General features: G+C 38.9%; 1 long non-coding RNA gene across 4 annotated transcripts; it reads right to left on the reverse strand.

Annotated features, from left to right (window-relative positions):
- Window positions 1-1,011: 1,011 nt before the first annotated feature.
- Window positions 1,012-14,353, reverse strand: LOC135214327 (uncharacterized). 4 transcript variants are annotated; one of them, XR_010314324.1, is made up of 11 exons: window positions 14,224-14,353; window positions 4,287-4,567; window positions 3,854-3,905; window positions 3,466-3,569; window positions 3,230-3,279; window positions 3,012-3,056; window positions 2,565-2,652; window positions 2,083-2,167; window positions 1,662-1,759; window positions 1,378-1,434; window positions 1,012-1,178 (listed from the first exon to the last, which is right to left on the reverse strand). It is a non-coding gene; the product is annotated as an uncharacterized LOC135214327 (long non-coding RNA). The 4 variants fall into 4 exon arrangements; XR_010314326.1 differs by lacking the exon at window positions 2,565-2,652; XR_010314325.1 differs by lacking the exon at window positions 2,083-2,167.
- Window positions 14,354-17,177: the final 2,824 nt, after the last annotated feature.

Consider the following 17,177-nt stretch of genomic DNA (forward strand, 5'->3'; position numbering starts at 1 on the left):
TTTATGCAAAATGAAATTAAATGGTTTAAATAATACCTCTATCAATATTATACTGTTACAAGCAGATACAGAAGTGTCTGATTATATTAGTTAAAACTACAGTTGTATTATAATCCTCTTACAAGAGCAAGAATGCGTAACTCGCTCTTGCAATGATCTACAGGAGTAACATGCACCAATCTCTGGCCATTGTGGAATATTTGCAGCCAACTGAGAAAACTGTTCGCAAGGCAGAACTGTGACTTCAGCTTAAGACTACCTACTATACTGCATATCGCTCAGGTTCAGAAACTTGGGCGAATCTTGCAAGTAATAAAAGTTTCATATTCGTAGTATTAGTGATAAAATTCTTTCGGAATGTCCCAAATTAAATTCTACTATAAATATATCTTACGCATTCGAACACTTTAATGCGATACGGCGGTTCACGCTGAGCCTAGTTTATCTGTACATCTAAAAGTTTACCAGAGATGCAGACCAAAGTGGGGACAACTAAAATTACCAATTTTACCATAAACTTTAATTTGAATGCTTGATATTTACTTTAAACGTGGGTCAGCAATGCACGTACAAGGTACAACAGATAAAAGATGAATAAGAGTCGAACTTTGTCAAACTCCATTTGCATTTGGGAGTTTAAAGCTCAAAATCCAAATTAAAATAGTACGTTTTAGAGAACTTCATAATGTAAGCACAGTCGTCACTTCATCTGTGGGGAACTTGGCACTGGATTGCCCCTAATCAGACGTGGGGCATGCAATTCCATATAAACTTGGGATTTTCAAGTATTAACTTCAGCACCCGTGTTAACTTTCCTGAAAAGACCACAACATCCAGATGTGGTACAGAAAATCTTCAATGTTTCATGAAAGGATTTCAAGAATATTTTTATCCGTATTTTACCACTAGATAAATAAAAAAAATACTTTACCAACTGTTATGTAGTGTAAGTTTTGTCATTGTGAGTGAAAATATACTTTATAACTAATGGGTCTCAGTGCAAACACAGTATTAGCAAAATGACATTTATTCAACCAGGCAATACAAGTACAAATTTTAGAATAAAATGACCAATTTCACAGCCATGGTCCTGCTGCCTGAAGTCTTGTTCTACTTTTAAATGCCATATTTATAAATCAGCATCCTCAAGGGGGAAGAACACGGCCAAACAGCAACACCTGAAAACATAGAAAGAACCCTTTATCTCTATTCCTTCTTGGGTAGTCATGCCAAGTATTATTAACAATCAGTCAAACAAATGGTGGATAGAGTTGTCAACATAGACCTCAGATAGCAAATAACGTCATCATACAAATACTGAACTTCCTTGGAAGTTAAAATCTATCAATAAATGAAAATCAGGGACAGAACACTTACCAACAGGGAGCCTACGAGATAGAGACCACTTCCTTGTACATTCCATTATGACATTGCCTGAAAAGAAAAAAAATAAATAAAAGGTGTACAATTAAGCTCCAGCCATCTTCAAACTGGTGGTTCATTGAACAATTTTTTCAGGCAGTACGAATACTTCTGCTATCATTACTTTTCAAGAAGTATTTATGTCATCATTAAAGCTATACACTAATTTTCCAAACAAATGGCTGTCTACTATCTGTATACATATATACGTATGTGAAAAATTATCCATTGACACTTACTTGGCTATATAACTCAAAAATGAGAAGTTATGCTTCACGCTGAAGGGCCCAAAGTACACAACCAACCACGACAGTAATTACAGACATAACTGGAGTACCTGTAATTGAAAAAAATAATCTGGTCAGGATTTGAAGTTACATAATATACATACACAAGTTTTACTCCTTCTAACAGCATATGAAATCTACTACATAATGACAATCCATAAAAAAGATAATCTCTACAACATATTTCACTAACATGAATTTAGCCAATATCTTCTCTGTAAATAACTTCCCAGTCAAAATATACGTTTCACATGTGAATGATGCATAATGCTACAATAAGAGTAACTAACCCAGACAATCCATGCTTACTTTCAGAAAAACCCAACCTGGTATTTATAAATAACCCCCTCCTTTTTGAAATTATATTGCTCACCTAAATCTGGCCGCCTGAAGATGCAATTCTGCTTTTAGGAATGGCATTTACATACACACGTGCATGTAAGGTATGACAACACAGCCTTGAAAAGAATATGCATAAACATTAAAGGAGGACGCCACTGTCATACAATCACTATAAGCATAGCAACCTTCAGGCTTTGTTTCAATCATGGATCAAGTTTAAAAACCAACCATCTGACAGAAATTACGTCATCATGCTAATTAAATACTGCAAATGCAAAGCTAAACTTTCAAATTACAAGTCTAATAGGCAGGGAGTGACAGGCACAATGGATATAAAATTATCCATTGTCTTCCTCGCTTGGCAATTTTATTGAAATTTCTAAAACTGGACAGCATTATGAAATGGACACTACCATCAAAAGACTGAAACCAATCAAGATCCCCACCTTCAGCTTGACTTATGAAACCTCAGCCTGCATCTTCACTGGGACTACTTAAATTTTGCTAATTTACCTTGTGCTCGTAGTCCTGTGAGAGGTCTGCTTTTTTGTGACACTCATAATACACAACACATGCATATAAGGACATTGGTGCACACAGCCTTGGAAGGAAAAATGGAATGGGCTTAACAAGGAGAAAAAACTAAAAATGAAAAACAACTCTTTTAATTAGGTCAGAGGGATTTTCTAACACTTGGGCAGAATGCATGATTCAGCCATCTGACAGAAATTACGTCATCATGAAACTTTGTATTGTTAAAATGAAAGATCTGTAAATTTAGGCACTGGTATAGACTTACTATACAAGTTTTATAGCATCAATCAACAGAGGTGATACAGTACTGTCATACTCTGTCCAAGTCATATGAATGGATTAAAAAAAATTGTTAAATGCAATACTGACAAATTAAAGAGAACCTAGACATGCATAAGACTAATGAAAATTTAAGAATGGCCATACCTTATATATTCTGGAGCACTGTTAACATTCTTGCACATTCAGCCCCTGTTGATGAAAAGAACTTTAGCCGAATGTATGTATTACCTCAAAACTGGAAACACTCCTCTTTTTGTCATAAAATTACAAAGCATTTTAACTATCATCATCAAATGACTCCACGAAAGATATTTAATCATTTTAAGTAACTGAAACCACACATGAATTCGACAGATCCTCACCTTAAATATCCAGGAAGGACAAGCACCGGCAGGAATTCTCACACACAATACTGTAACAGAAAAGACAAACTGTATATCTTGAGGCATGAAAGGTATTTCAATTATAAAGTGTCACCATACTTCAGCTCTTCTTAGAGTATATCCAAACATTTTTATTCTTGCTTGAAAAAAAATTCATCATAAGATCTACTTCAGATGTGGCAGAGATGAAAAGCAACACATTGCTCTATACTTACACAGTAAATACAAAGCGTTTGTCGCATGCCAAACTTATAAGCCCCACAGGATAGAAATTAACTCCAAAAGAATTGGAGCCAGTAGGAACATCCCTCACCTCCTCCTGAAAGATTACAGGAAATTTACATTATACCAAACTTTGAATCCATCCAGTTGTTACATATATACCCATATTTCCTTTATACAGCAAAGAAAAACTTTACAATATGGATTAATGTATAGCCACTGCATTGAGGATGGTTAAAAAAACCCATCTTCTAAGAAGATAGCCAGTTTCTCTTGGCCCTTGTAATAAGAAAATACTTTTAGAATTATTTCCTTGAATGAGCACAGGCCATATATACCCACACAAGCAAACTACATACGATCAAATATTCCACTACTTACCAAGATTCTGCTTACATCTTGACGAGAGCCGAACCCACTTGTCATTCATAACCTGAGAAATACGAATTAAAATTACAATGGCAATTCCTTGTACGATAATAAAAAGCATACAACAAAAATGAATCAGCCCTTTTCCTCTTCTTTGAGCCAGAGAATCTGGTGTGTTCATCAGGAAACCTGTGTAGCAGATTCAGAGGTTCCAGACAAGAGAACCTTGTCCAGATCCCCCGGCACTGAACACCGTGAACAAAATGTCCACAGCTTCCCAACTCCCACATCTCTCTGAGAATGGATTATCCATTATCATCATGTTATTTCCATAAAAGAACTAAATATACAGCATATACAGAATATGAAAATTATTTAGGCAACCATAACATTTAACTCATTCCATTGGAAAGGGATTTGTGCATTTAATAGGTATTCAACATACCTGACCAAGTAGTGGAGGTACACAAGGCATTTCTGCTCATTTGCACAGCTGGCATACTGCTTCCACTTCATTACACGGTGTTTTTGGGATGTCCTAGCCAAGGATAATCATTCTAACCCTGGCCCACTTTTTAAATTGCGGAATAGAAGGGAAGTCTTCTCCCATGTGCCGTCCATGCCTTCAAGCAAGAGTCTCTTCAAGTCACATCCTTCTGTATGTACTTTATGAAGGTACCATACACCTAATCAATCCATTTTGCTGATGACCTTCCAAGTTCCCACCTGCATTGTAAAAAGAAATCAACAGTTACCATGCAGTCATATAAATGGTAGAAGCCATGTAGTTGAACTCTGTGATAATTGAGAGAGAGAGAGAGAGAGAGAGAGAGAGTTGTACTATCATTATAGTACATATCACAATCAACTGTACCACTTGGCATATGGATTACTCAATGAGAATAAGCAACTATGTACCTGTGAAATAATCTTGCCATTGTTTCTGTGCAAAACTTCTAGAAAAATGATGCACCTATCATAATGGCAGTCAGCACATGTGCTAACAGGAGTTTGTACAACGCTAGCCCCTACACTCAAGTCATATTGAGATCTAACCATACATCTTTCATGATTTCATTAGCAAAACCAGTTCACACATTACAAGCCCACCAACTTGAAATTCAAGCTTCCAAAGAACGTTGGGTTCAACCTACTGCCAAAGACACCTAACTGCTGCAGGAACAGATTGTAATACAGAGCCAATGATTACTCATCGGACCGCGACACCCGAGCAGCAAGGCGCAACACTAACAGCCATATCTAAGAGGGCACCCAATGCAGAAGAGGGGGAGACAGGGACAGGGCTGCCAACTCAAATTTTCAAATGTCGCTAGATAGGCTTGCAAAAGTAGCTAAAGTCATATGGAATAAAAAAAAAGCTAAAAATAGAATACTGTAAAAAGGGAAATGAATTAGCAGCTATTGTCACTTTTTTAATTGATATTTTATTTTAACATACCAGTAGTATAATTAATTGAACTTGTTGTGATGAAGAGGAAATAAATTTTACTCATTTAGGAATAATGGAAGGAAAATTAATAATTATTGTTAATAAAAAGAAAATAAATTTGGAGCGCTTACAGTTCAGTTGACCACGGGTTTCGTCTGTGCTATGGAATATGCGGAGCAATACAAACAAGATGGCGGACGCTTTGTTTTGGCGCCCGGTTTAAAAACCCCGAAACCTATAAAAACGATAATGGGGGACCCTTTTGGGAACCGGGGTTTTTGGGTGGGGGGAAACCCAGATGACGACAATGAACACGAAAAACAACAAAACCCTAGCAGACGAAACCCGTTGCCAAGTAAACTGTAGGAGCTCACGTACCAACAAAAATGTAGGAGGTCCCGTCCCCCGTTGTGTTAGGCTAACCAAACGACGGCAATGAACACTAAAACTAAAAATCACGAAACCCAAGCAAAAAAAACCAGTGGCCAACTAAACTGTATGAGCTCCCGTTCCAACTAAACTGTAGGAGCTCCTGTTCCAACTAAACTGTAGGAGCTCCGGTGATCGTAACCAAACGAACCAACCTAACCAAACTTAGGCCGCGTGCCCTTACCTGGCCGGGGGGCTTCGCCCCCCTGGACCCCCCAGTATAGTATATTAAGTGATTGCTACCTAACCAAAGGAACCAACCTAACCATAGTTAGTCTCCACGTCCTTACCTGGCCGGGGGGCTTCGCCCCCCTGGACCCCCAGTATAGTATATTAACAGTGATTGCTACCTAACCAAAGGAACCGACCTAACCAAACTAAGTCTGTATGTCCTTACCTGGCCGGGGGGCTTCGCCCCCCTGGACCCCCCTGTGTAGTAAGTTAACAATAAATATCTAACCAATATAACTTGTCCATAAATATGGCTGGCACCCGTATATCCTTACTGATAACTAAACAAAATGAATATTTCCGAGAATACATTGGTTAAAGTCAAGGCCACGTTGTTTGCTCGAACACATGGACTGCGTTCGAACACGTGGACTTCTAGCGAACGTGAATGTTCGGATGTGTTGAGCGTGCCTGACTTCAGCAAAGCGGAAATAACAATGGCGTGCTTAATTTTGGCAAAATAATTAGAATAACGTGCATTTACATTGATAACCTTACCTTGGAGATGTTGCTAGTCGTCCAGAAATATAGAACTTAAGAGAAATCCGAGTCGTTCAAATCTTCTGGGTAGAGGATTTTTTTTTTCTTTCTTGGCGGGACGGTTGTTTTCCGAGATGACTGAACAAGGGGAATTTGTTTTCATTAAATAACTAACTAGGGATCGTTCGTCTTGACACAAAATGTATATGTCTTCCAGCGTGACGGGAACGGCGGCAGCGAACGCCACGTGTGCGGAACACGACAAATTCTCGGCAGAAGAAGACATGGTAGCTATGACGAAGCACTGAACTGGCTGAGAAGCAGGAACAGACTGAACTGAAGGGTCGAGGAAGGTCGGGCATGGTCCGTTCCAGGTACTAGTTATCCTAGCGGATAACTAGTACCTGGAAAATATGTATCGAAGAATGTAAAAAAATGTAGGTCATACAGATGAGTTGGGCAAGGAAAGAAATATCGAATAATGGGGAAAAAAATGTATCTCCTACAGATTATGTTGGCACGGGTAAAACTATCGTGGGCAAGAGTCAAAATATCGAATAATGAAAAAAAAATGGAACTCCTGCAAGCATGGGAAAAAAATAGAATAACGAAGGGAAAAAAATGGAGCTCTTACAGTTCAGTTGGGCATGGGTGAAAATATAGAATACTGTAAATTAAATTGGAGGTCCTAAAGATTAGTTGGGCAAGATTAAAAATATCGAAGAGAATCGGCTTTCATGTTGATGCATGTTCGGGTTCGGTCCTGTGGGTTGGGTTCGGGTTTGGTCGGCTGGGGTCGGGTTTGGTAGGCTGCGGGTCATCTGCGAGAACTACTTACCTTGGCGGAGGGATTACGGACCGGGCAAAATGGTGTTACACGGTCCGGTCAACTGAACTGTAATCTACCCCTAGCTTACAGTTCAGTTGACCACGGGTTTCGTCTGCTATGGAATATGCGGAGCAATACAAACAAGATGGCGGACGCTTTGTTTTGGCGCCCGGTTTAAAAACCCCGAAACCTATAAAAACGATAATGGGGGACCCTTTTGGGAACCGGGGTTTTTGGGTGGGGGAGTACATGCGAGTAAATGAAAACGGTAAGGGGGGAGCCATTGGGAAACCGGGGTTTTTGGGTGGGGGGAAACCCAGATGACGACAATGAACACGAAAAACAACAAAACCCTAGCAGACGAAACCCGTTGCCAAGTAAACTGTAGGAGCTCACGTACCAACAAAAATGTAGGAGGTCCCGTCCCCCGTTGTGTTAGGCTAACCAAACGACGGCAATGAACACTAAAAATCACGAAACCCAAGCAAAAAAAACCAGTGGCCAACTAAACTGTATGAGCTCCCGTTCCAACTAAACTGTAGGAGCTCCTGTTCCAACTAAACTGTAGGAGCTCCGGTGATCGTAACCAAACGAACCAACCTAACCAAACTTAGGCCGCGTGCCCTTACCTGGCCGGGGGGCTTCGCCCCCCTGGACCCCCCAGTATAGTATATTAAGTGATTGCTACCTAACCAAAGGAACCAACCTAACCATAGTTAGTCTCCACGTCCTTACCTGGCCGGGGGGCTTCGCCCCCCTGGACCCCCCAGTATAGTATATTAACAGTGATTGCTACCTAACCAAAGGAACCGACCTAACCAAACTAAGTCTGTATGTCCTTACCTGGCCGGGGGGCTTCGCCCCCCTGGACCCCCCTGTGTAGTAAGTTAACAATTATAAATATCTAACCAATATAACTTGTCCATAAATATGGCTGGCACCCGTATATCCTTACTGATAACTAAACAAAATGAATATTTCCGAGAATACATTGGTTAAAGTCAAGGCCACGTTGTTTGCTCGAACACATGGACTGCGTTCGAACACGTGGACTTCTAGCGAACGTGAATGTTCGGATGTGTTGAGCGTGCCTGACTTCAGCAAAGCGGAAATAACAATGGCGTGCTTAATTTTGGCAAAATAATTAGAATAACGTGCATTTACATTGATAACCTTACCTTGGAGATGTTGCTAGTCGTCCAGAAATATAGAACTTAATAAGAGAAATCCGAGTCGTTCAAATCTTCTGGGTAGAGGATTTTTTTTTTCTTTCTTGGCGGGACGGTTGTTTTCCGAGATGACTGAACAAGGGGAATTTGTTTTCATTAAATAACTAACTAGGGATCGTTCGTCTTGACACAAAATGTATATGTCTTCCAGCGTGACGGGAACGGCGGCAGCGAACGCCACGTGTGCGGAACACGACAAATTCTCGGCAGAAGAAGACATGGTAGCTATGACGAAGCACTGAACTGGCTGAGAAGCAGGAACAGACTGAACTGAAGGGTCGAGGAAGGTCGGGCATGGTCCGTTCCAGGTACTAGTTATCCTAGCGGATAACTAGTACCTGGAAAATATGTATCGAAGAATGTAAAAAAATGTAGGTCATACAGATGAGTTGGGCAAGGAAAGAAATATCGAATAATGGGGAAAAAATGTATCTCCTACAGATTATGTTGGCACGGGTAAAACTATCGTGGGCAAGAGTCAAAATATCGAATAATGAAAAAAAATGGAACTCCTGCAAGCATGGGAAAAAAATAGAATAACGAAGGGAAAAAAATGGAGCTCTTACAGTTCAGTTGGGCATGGGTGAAAATATAGAATACTGTAAATTAAATTGGAGGTCCTAAAGATTAGTTGGGCAAGATTAAAAATATCGAAGAGAATCGGCTTTCATGTTGATGCATGTTCGGGTTCGGTCCTGTGGGTTGGGTTCGGGTTTGGTCGGCTGGGGTCGGGTTTGGTAGGCTGCGGGTCATCTGCGAGAACTACTTACCTTGGCGGAGGGATTACGGACCGGGCAAAATGGTGTTACACGGTCCGGTCAACTGAACTGTAATCTACCCATAAATTTGTAAAATAAATTATTAAAAAAATCAGTATTTAATACAAGAAATTTCAAACAAGTAATGCTATTCTTTTCATAAACAAAAAATAAGATTCTTAATAATTGTTCAATAATTACTCAAATAATTCATCCCAATCCATCAATGCCTCTTCGATTTCATGTTCTTGGGATGTGCTGGGTTTTGGAGAGACTTGATTTTCACATGACTTCAATGTCCCTATTTTTTGTACCACACTATCAGGGAGTTGATAATCATGACAACATTTTGTCGCCATAATCCATATTTTATGCCTAATATAGCATTCACAGTCTTCAATATTAACCGATTTCATGGTTTTGTTTTAAAACAATTCATGTTACTAAATAACCTTTCCACATCGGCATTTGAATGTGGCAAAGACAAGATTTTCAAGGCCAGCTGACAAACATCATAAAAGGGATTTTCACCAGTAGCATCCCGTATTGATAAACAGAAGCTAATGCATACTAATAAAATACATATATATAAATATATATTTATGTGTTTTATTAGTATGCATTAGCTTACTAATAACACACACATATATGTGAAATATTTATGCATTTGTGTATGCTGTCATGCAAGAGCTCCTGTTTATCAAAAACTTCTAAGTAGTTGATTACATCAATAAGTAACAGATAATCTTACACAGCGGCAATTATAAAAAAATTATTAATCCTGAAGTTCCGATTCAACTTCCGAATGTGAGTCGTGACTACGTGATACTGAGTACTAGTAGGTAGGCTGGGCATTGGTACGAGTCCATACGGAAATATTTAGAAGCAATATTGAACATGTACTCTACGAGATCGCTACCGTGCTACGGGACTTACACGTGTGTGTGTGTGTGAATTGCCATCACACTTGTGTACTCTTGTACTATTCATGTTTATTTTGGGTGTATCTTAATTTAGGGACTTCACTTTTTTTTTTCTTTGAATAATAAAAATAACGCAAAATTTCGTAAGTAGTTCAAAATTACTAGAATTCTCCAGATTTATCACTAGATTTTAAAGGAAATCTCTAGATTTGCTCCTTGTCGCTAGTGGCCAATAAATGTCGCTAGATGACATTCAAATTCTCTAGATCTAGCGACATCATCGCTAAATTGGCAACCCTGGACAGGGAGCAAATGCAGTGAGGGGTAAAGTTGATGTATGCATTTCAAACCGAATACATGTATAACAACCTAAGCTAACCACAGATGCAGTGCAGTCTACCTGAGGGTTTGTTCCCGCCAAAATAGGGCAAGTGGTGACCACCCGACACTGTCTTATACCAAAAGGGAACTAGCCAATACAACATATGCTGTAAATACCTGTGACTCAACTGGTTAGTTGGAAAAATGGGGAGAAATTTACGAAAAATAGAGGTCAAAATAAACTGGATATTGGTACGCCAGCCGTACCCCCTTTTGCGATAGATATGGGTATGGCTGTAAATTGCGCATGCGCGAACCCGTTTACCGCCTCAGGCATATCAGTGACAGCAAGAAAATGACTACCTAGCAACGTGAACAATGTAATAACACACCAATTTTCGCTGAAAGAGGTTTTCAGGTTTCAACAAGCTGAAAAAGGCAATAGAAGTCTACGAAGATTCAATCTTCCAGAAATTGTATATCCGTAGGTCACGAACGATCGAATCGGCCCTGAAGAGCTCCGAAGTGGAGATTCAAAGAAGATTTGAAGCTTAGCTAGTAAGGTAGTGAAGGTATCGCAGCAGTCAGAGTGCATCCAATATGGGAAACACGCTGTTAATATAGACCTGACTTGGATTACTTTAACACGTCCCGACACTGGAGATGGTCATCAGTCATGCATGAGTTGGTGGTGATAGCAGGAGCTTAAGGCCTCTTACTCTCCTTTCGAAGTATTTTCTCCAATTAGAAATTAAGGCCATATTTTAAGTTTTAAACAGAGGCTAATGAAAAGTGTGGCCAATGCAGTGCACACTACCCCCCTAACGCTTACAATTAAAAAAGTTTGAAAAATTGATGCAATCTCTATGTTTGGACAATTAAAAGTTTAGAAGATTGATGCCATCTCGATGTTTGGAGAAGCCTGTGTCAAGAAAATTCCCATTTCCTGTGCTAAATCCGCACACAACTTGTACCCATAGACGCTGGGGCACTTCCAAACTGGGTATAAGACTTACACAAAAACGGGGAAATAAAAGTGAAATTAGCAAATCTATTTGTAGTACATACACATATAGGAATTTAATCATTACTGCATTACTATGAAAACTAGAATTCATGGAAACAGTTTGTAAATGCATCTGCATAAGTGTGAAGCTCCACTAGACTGGCAAAGTCATTTTTCGTCACATTGTCTGCTTGTAAAAGTATATATATATTTGTAATTTTTCGGAGTTATTTTGGTTACAAAAAAGGGATAATAGACATGAATTAAACATTTTGAAGTAACAAAGTAAAGTTAAACTAAACAATGAGCAAACAAATAAGGGAATAAAGCTCTGCACCTCATAAATAGTGTAGTCGTCTGCTCCTTGTAACTGTTTGTGGAGCGAGTGCTTAGGCACAAGGAACAGCAAGGTGGTTAAAGTGCAATTTGCAGTGAATTAAGACAAAAATGTGTATAATTACAATCAAACACTGGAGTTTCAGTTGTGAAGGCTGTAAGAATAAAACCACAGATTACAAGGTAAAAATGAATTCAGTTCAAACCATGACCTCGGGAATAAAGTTTCATACTTGCAATAAAATGCTTTCTTGTGCTGATTAAAACTGCAATCTTGAGTAAGATCAATAAATGTTACATATATATGCTAACATTGTTCAAATGAGTGCTGGGAAGGCTGGTGGATTGTCTGTGGTTAGAACAGCCCAGTCACGCAATTGCCGCCATATTGGATTTCAAAACTGCCTTGAAAACATTTTACAAAGAGCTCACATGCTTATTTTACTTCGTATGGAACTTTCATATATCACAACACGGCGAAATACATTGGACCTCCATTCCCTAGTGGATGTCGTATCCGCAGCTAAGTTTCTTGCAGGGTAATTCTAAAGAATAGTTCCCTACAAACTGCAAGGAACGTAACCACGGATAAGACATCCACTAGGGATTGGGGCGTCCAATGTATTTCGCAGTGTTTAGTACTGGCCCCTGGGGGTTAATTAAAGTCGTCCGGATAAATATTACTTTAAATTTTTGTTCAGTAAGTAAACATAGAAAACGTCAATTGCCATAGTCTAGGCCACCGCGGATTGCTTCTGTAGAAATATTGCTTAAAGTTGTAATTGTACTAGTTTCACCAATTAATAGTGAATAAGGTCTGGCAACGCGATGATGGATCATCTGCGGTTATTTACCCTATTTTTTCAGGCCGTTGAAACCTAAAAAAATATGTTCAGTGAAAACTGGTATATTGTTACACAGTTCAGAGGAGATTCAAAGATTTGAGTACAGAGATAGATTAGTTGAGTTTTATTTTTCATGTATATAGTCAAAATGTAAGTATGTTTCAGTATTGTCATTTTTTTTTTTTTTCATTTAGCTAGTGTAAAAATGTTTTGGTGCTTTGGTGATGACAGTATGGTGCTGCACTGACATTTTGAATTGAACATATTCAGCAAAACAATTCACTTCGACTATTACTATAGTCGCCGATCTTCTAGTGCCCTACCTATAGCTCTTAACAAGTATACGGCAACTGCTGCATGATTGGCAAACTGCCGTACCTATAGCAAGTCAATAGTGCAATACGGCACAGAATCTGACGTAACCCCCACTACACTATGTTAATTCACTGCCATACCAATATCCTGCCTTAAAATAACCCCTTAGGTAACTAGCCTACATCCAAGGGTGGCAGCCTGCTTAAAAGCAGATACCTAAACAGTGCTGCATCTTGACTTACATGATAAAGAACTAACACCCTGAGCTGCCATGTGCTTTTCAGCTTCATTTGTCCCCCCCCTCAAATAGCAAGGTCATTTAACCACATTTATGCATCTAGCCTACTAAAAAATAAATAAATCCCAACCAATCGCATTAAGCCTGGCCTAAGACGCGTCCAGGGACAGGGTCCTAGGGTAGATTACGTTCAGATATATCCCTAACGAAGTTATCTAAAGCGTTGGCAGTACAACATTCAGAAATGTACAAAATCTCATCTAAACTTATACCCGCTCCCAACCCAAATTCTTGGATAATACCCACTGGGACGACGTGGTAAGCTAGGTTACCCTACCTAGCCTACTACCTATAGTTATCCCCGTTGACTGGTTTTTTAATAATCTCATTTCACAGCACATTAGACTATTTCAATACTTATTAGATTAATATACAATAATTCAAAGGCACTTGTTCCGTAGCTAGTAATTAACGCACATCTCCCGGTAGCCTACCTTCTTAGATGGCCGCCGGCTGGACTAAGCTGGGTTAATGGAATTTCCACAAGCTCCTGATATTAACCTTCATAAAAACGTGGCTAATTAAGGTTAAGAACTAAAATCTGGCCAATTGCGGTAACTAACTAAAAGGATCCCAGACTTTGGCAAAGAAACCGTAAGCATGCAGATTGTTAGGCGGGGCTACCGAACCGGTGATTTGGTTACATTAGGACCATTTAAGGGTGATGGCAACTCCATTAAGTAATTAAAAAGCTTGTAACTTCGATGTAATAACCTGTCCCTACAAAATAAAGCCTAAGACTGACCATACATACTAATGGAGAAAGATTTCTATCAACCACGCGTTGTCACATGGCCAAGTAGCAGACTGTCTCATGAATGTTACGTCGGCCACAATTCCAAAATTCTAGGATAAAAATACCATAAGTATGCTGGTAAAGCTTAGTATTGTACAGTATATGCATACAACAGAGAATTGGGGTGCATACTCACAAAGATGGCAGATGCGATTGGCGGCCGCCATCGGAGGAAAGCTCTGGTTGACGTCTCTAAACGAAATGGCAGAATTGCTGCTGTCCCATGTGGATGCTGTGGCCGGGCTGCGGGCATCGGCAGACACGAATTTCTTAAGAGATACTAAATGAATAATTTACATTTTACAAATTTTACTCATTTATATTACTCTTTTTGATATTAAATAAAAATATTTACTTAATTTTATTAATGTATTCAATTTTAATTTAGTCAGGAAAGATTTATTATTTCTTATATTTTTAAAATATATTATGCATTATTTTTCATATTTCCATATTTTACCAATTATAAGTCATAGATTATTTTGCTAGTTGATGACATGGAAATGTAATAGTCGTATGATGAAAATTTGATCATCTAAGTTATTAAAAAATTTGGCGGGAATTTCAAATCCACACTTGGTGTAGCTAAAGCGCGGCGCAGTTCAAAATCATATTTTATGAAGAATCCCCATTAATAATGAAAACGACTTCATCTTCATTATAACTACGAGTCAAATAACTGGACGTCGCTTCAGTTCATTCAAAATTTGCGGGGCTCCGATGAAAATAGAAATAGCGCTATTTTTTTGTGTGTGGTTTCAAAACTCTTATCTGTTACATTTTCGTGTTTTCAGATAAACCACGATGCATAGGGCTGGTTATATTATTCAACATGGTATGGCCAAAGGATACATAACATGACTGAGACGTAAAAACTGACTTGTTGAGGAAATCAAATATGGACGCTGGAATATTACGTAAGACAGGTGTGGAAATGGAGCAGACACCTGCAGGTTTCAGAACGGCAGACATTATGGTACTATCGAAGCACCAGCTCACACACAAAGTAATGCAATATGTCGAGAAATTACGTTTTAAAAAATCAGTACTGAATAAGAAAATATGCTTTTTTTGTACCTACTCGGAACAGTATTATTAGACAGATAGATGAATACATAAGAAGACATGTAGCTAAGTGAAAAAGAAAATAATAAAAGGTATGAAATCTCAACAAGTTCAACCACTCGTGTCATACATGTATTTTGTCTTCCACTAATCTAATACCTAGCTGACACTACTACCTCCTGGAGGTTATGACAAGACTATGTTCAATCCATCTCCCTCCCTCTTTCATCGTTATCTCATCTTCTTGTAGAACTTCCTAAAATTTCCTTTTTATCATTCATGGGTGTCATGGGGTGGGACACTTGCCTTATGCAGTTTCAGTCTTTGATGTTCAGTCCAGCTCAGAGAACCTGTACTGGATACCTTTGGTCTTTAACATATTAAACATCCAAGTTTATTCATCCTTTCCCAATATACTTAGTGCGTGCGCGTATGCATGTACTGCTTTCTTGTTCTTCATCATCAATGCACGGGCGAGAAAGGCAGCGTGAATCGCCAACGCTGACCCAAAAGGAGTTCGTCAAGGACCATGACTTAGCACATCATGCGTCATACAATATGTGTTACTAATTGTGTATAAACGCCTCTCCTCCTTTCGCTTTCTCTCTTCTCCTTTGCTGTTATGTCTCTATATCTCCCGTTCTCTTTCATCGCGGCACAATTAGTAGCGTTTTAAGGAACTTCGATCGCAATCATCATTTCACTGGCGTGAAATTCATAATTAAATCTCTCTCGTTTGAAAACTTTATAGTAAAAGGTCATTAAAACTTTATAGTAAAGGGTCATTAAAATTTTATAGTAAAAGGTCATTAAAACATAAGCTGAATTGGATTTCAAAGTTGTATCGGTCTAGCAATCACGTTCCCTTGGATAACAATAACTGCTTCGGTCTATTGATAGCTTGATGGAAAACCTTCAACTGGCCTTAACTTTACAGTAATGTGTTCACTGGTAATCGTTAGCGTCTTCTCAGTCCTTTTTTTTTTTTTTTTCACCTACTATCATCTAAACTAGCGAGAGAACGAAGCTGCGCCGTGGTATGATTCCTACCAAAAGCAAAGTTTGGTGGTTAGAAGAGGGATATTATGGCATGAGTTGCTTGCGTGAGATTGTCGTGGAGTGCGTTCACCAGGCGAGGCCAATGCTACTCGAATATATATGTATATTTTTAAAGGGTCTACTTGGCGTGAAGCAATGATGGGTTGTCCAACGTTTAAATTCTATAGCAGCAACTTCGAGTATGAGAGAGAGAGAGAGAGAGAGAGAGAGAGAGAGAGAGAGAGAGAGAGAATGATTTCGACCCTGTGAGGGCGAGGATTATGACCCTCATTTTTTTTTATGGACGGTGTATACTGACATACATCTGGACGCAGCACTGTCACTCAATCACGTACATCATTAGCTTCCTCTCTGCCTCATCAACAGTCGATTACAACCAGACTTCCAAGATGTATTTGAAGTAAATACATGCATACTATATAGACTTAGAGAAACGCCGTCATTATTGTTAAAATATCTCCTCGTTTGTGCATCGAGACCGAGGCTTCCAAGGGCTTCCGTTATACCATGGAATATACCACCATTTAATGTGTCGTTGAAAACGTGTGTGGACAAGTATTAAATGATAACTAATATACCTTCGCTCATTAGACTATGGAAAGGGGATAGGCCTAAAGTTTACGTAAGACTATATAGGCCTATACGCTGAATTCAACTGGAACCGTTTAAACGAACTTCGTATATTATTTATACATTAAACATATGCCGTATTTAGGTCATGGTCCATTTCCCTTCCTGAGGGGCATGTGCATGAGCAAAAAAAGCAAATAATCACGCTAAATACTGTTTATTTCTTGAATATATCTAACAATTCAGAGTTCACACATCAGTCATAGGGTTATTACAATATGCAACAGTTTGATGTATCATTTTCGAGAAAATATATGGAAAGTCGCTTGCTGAAATGGATCAAAACCAAACACTGGTATAGCGTAACAAATCACTGTATGGTGCAGGAAATACAGG

This window comes from Macrobrachium nipponense, chromosome 45 (assembly GCF_015104395.2).
Source record: "Macrobrachium nipponense isolate FS-2020 chromosome 45, ASM1510439v2, whole genome shotgun sequence".
Classification (NCBI taxonomy): Eukaryota; Metazoa; Arthropoda; class Malacostraca; order Decapoda; family Palaemonidae; genus Macrobrachium; species Macrobrachium nipponense.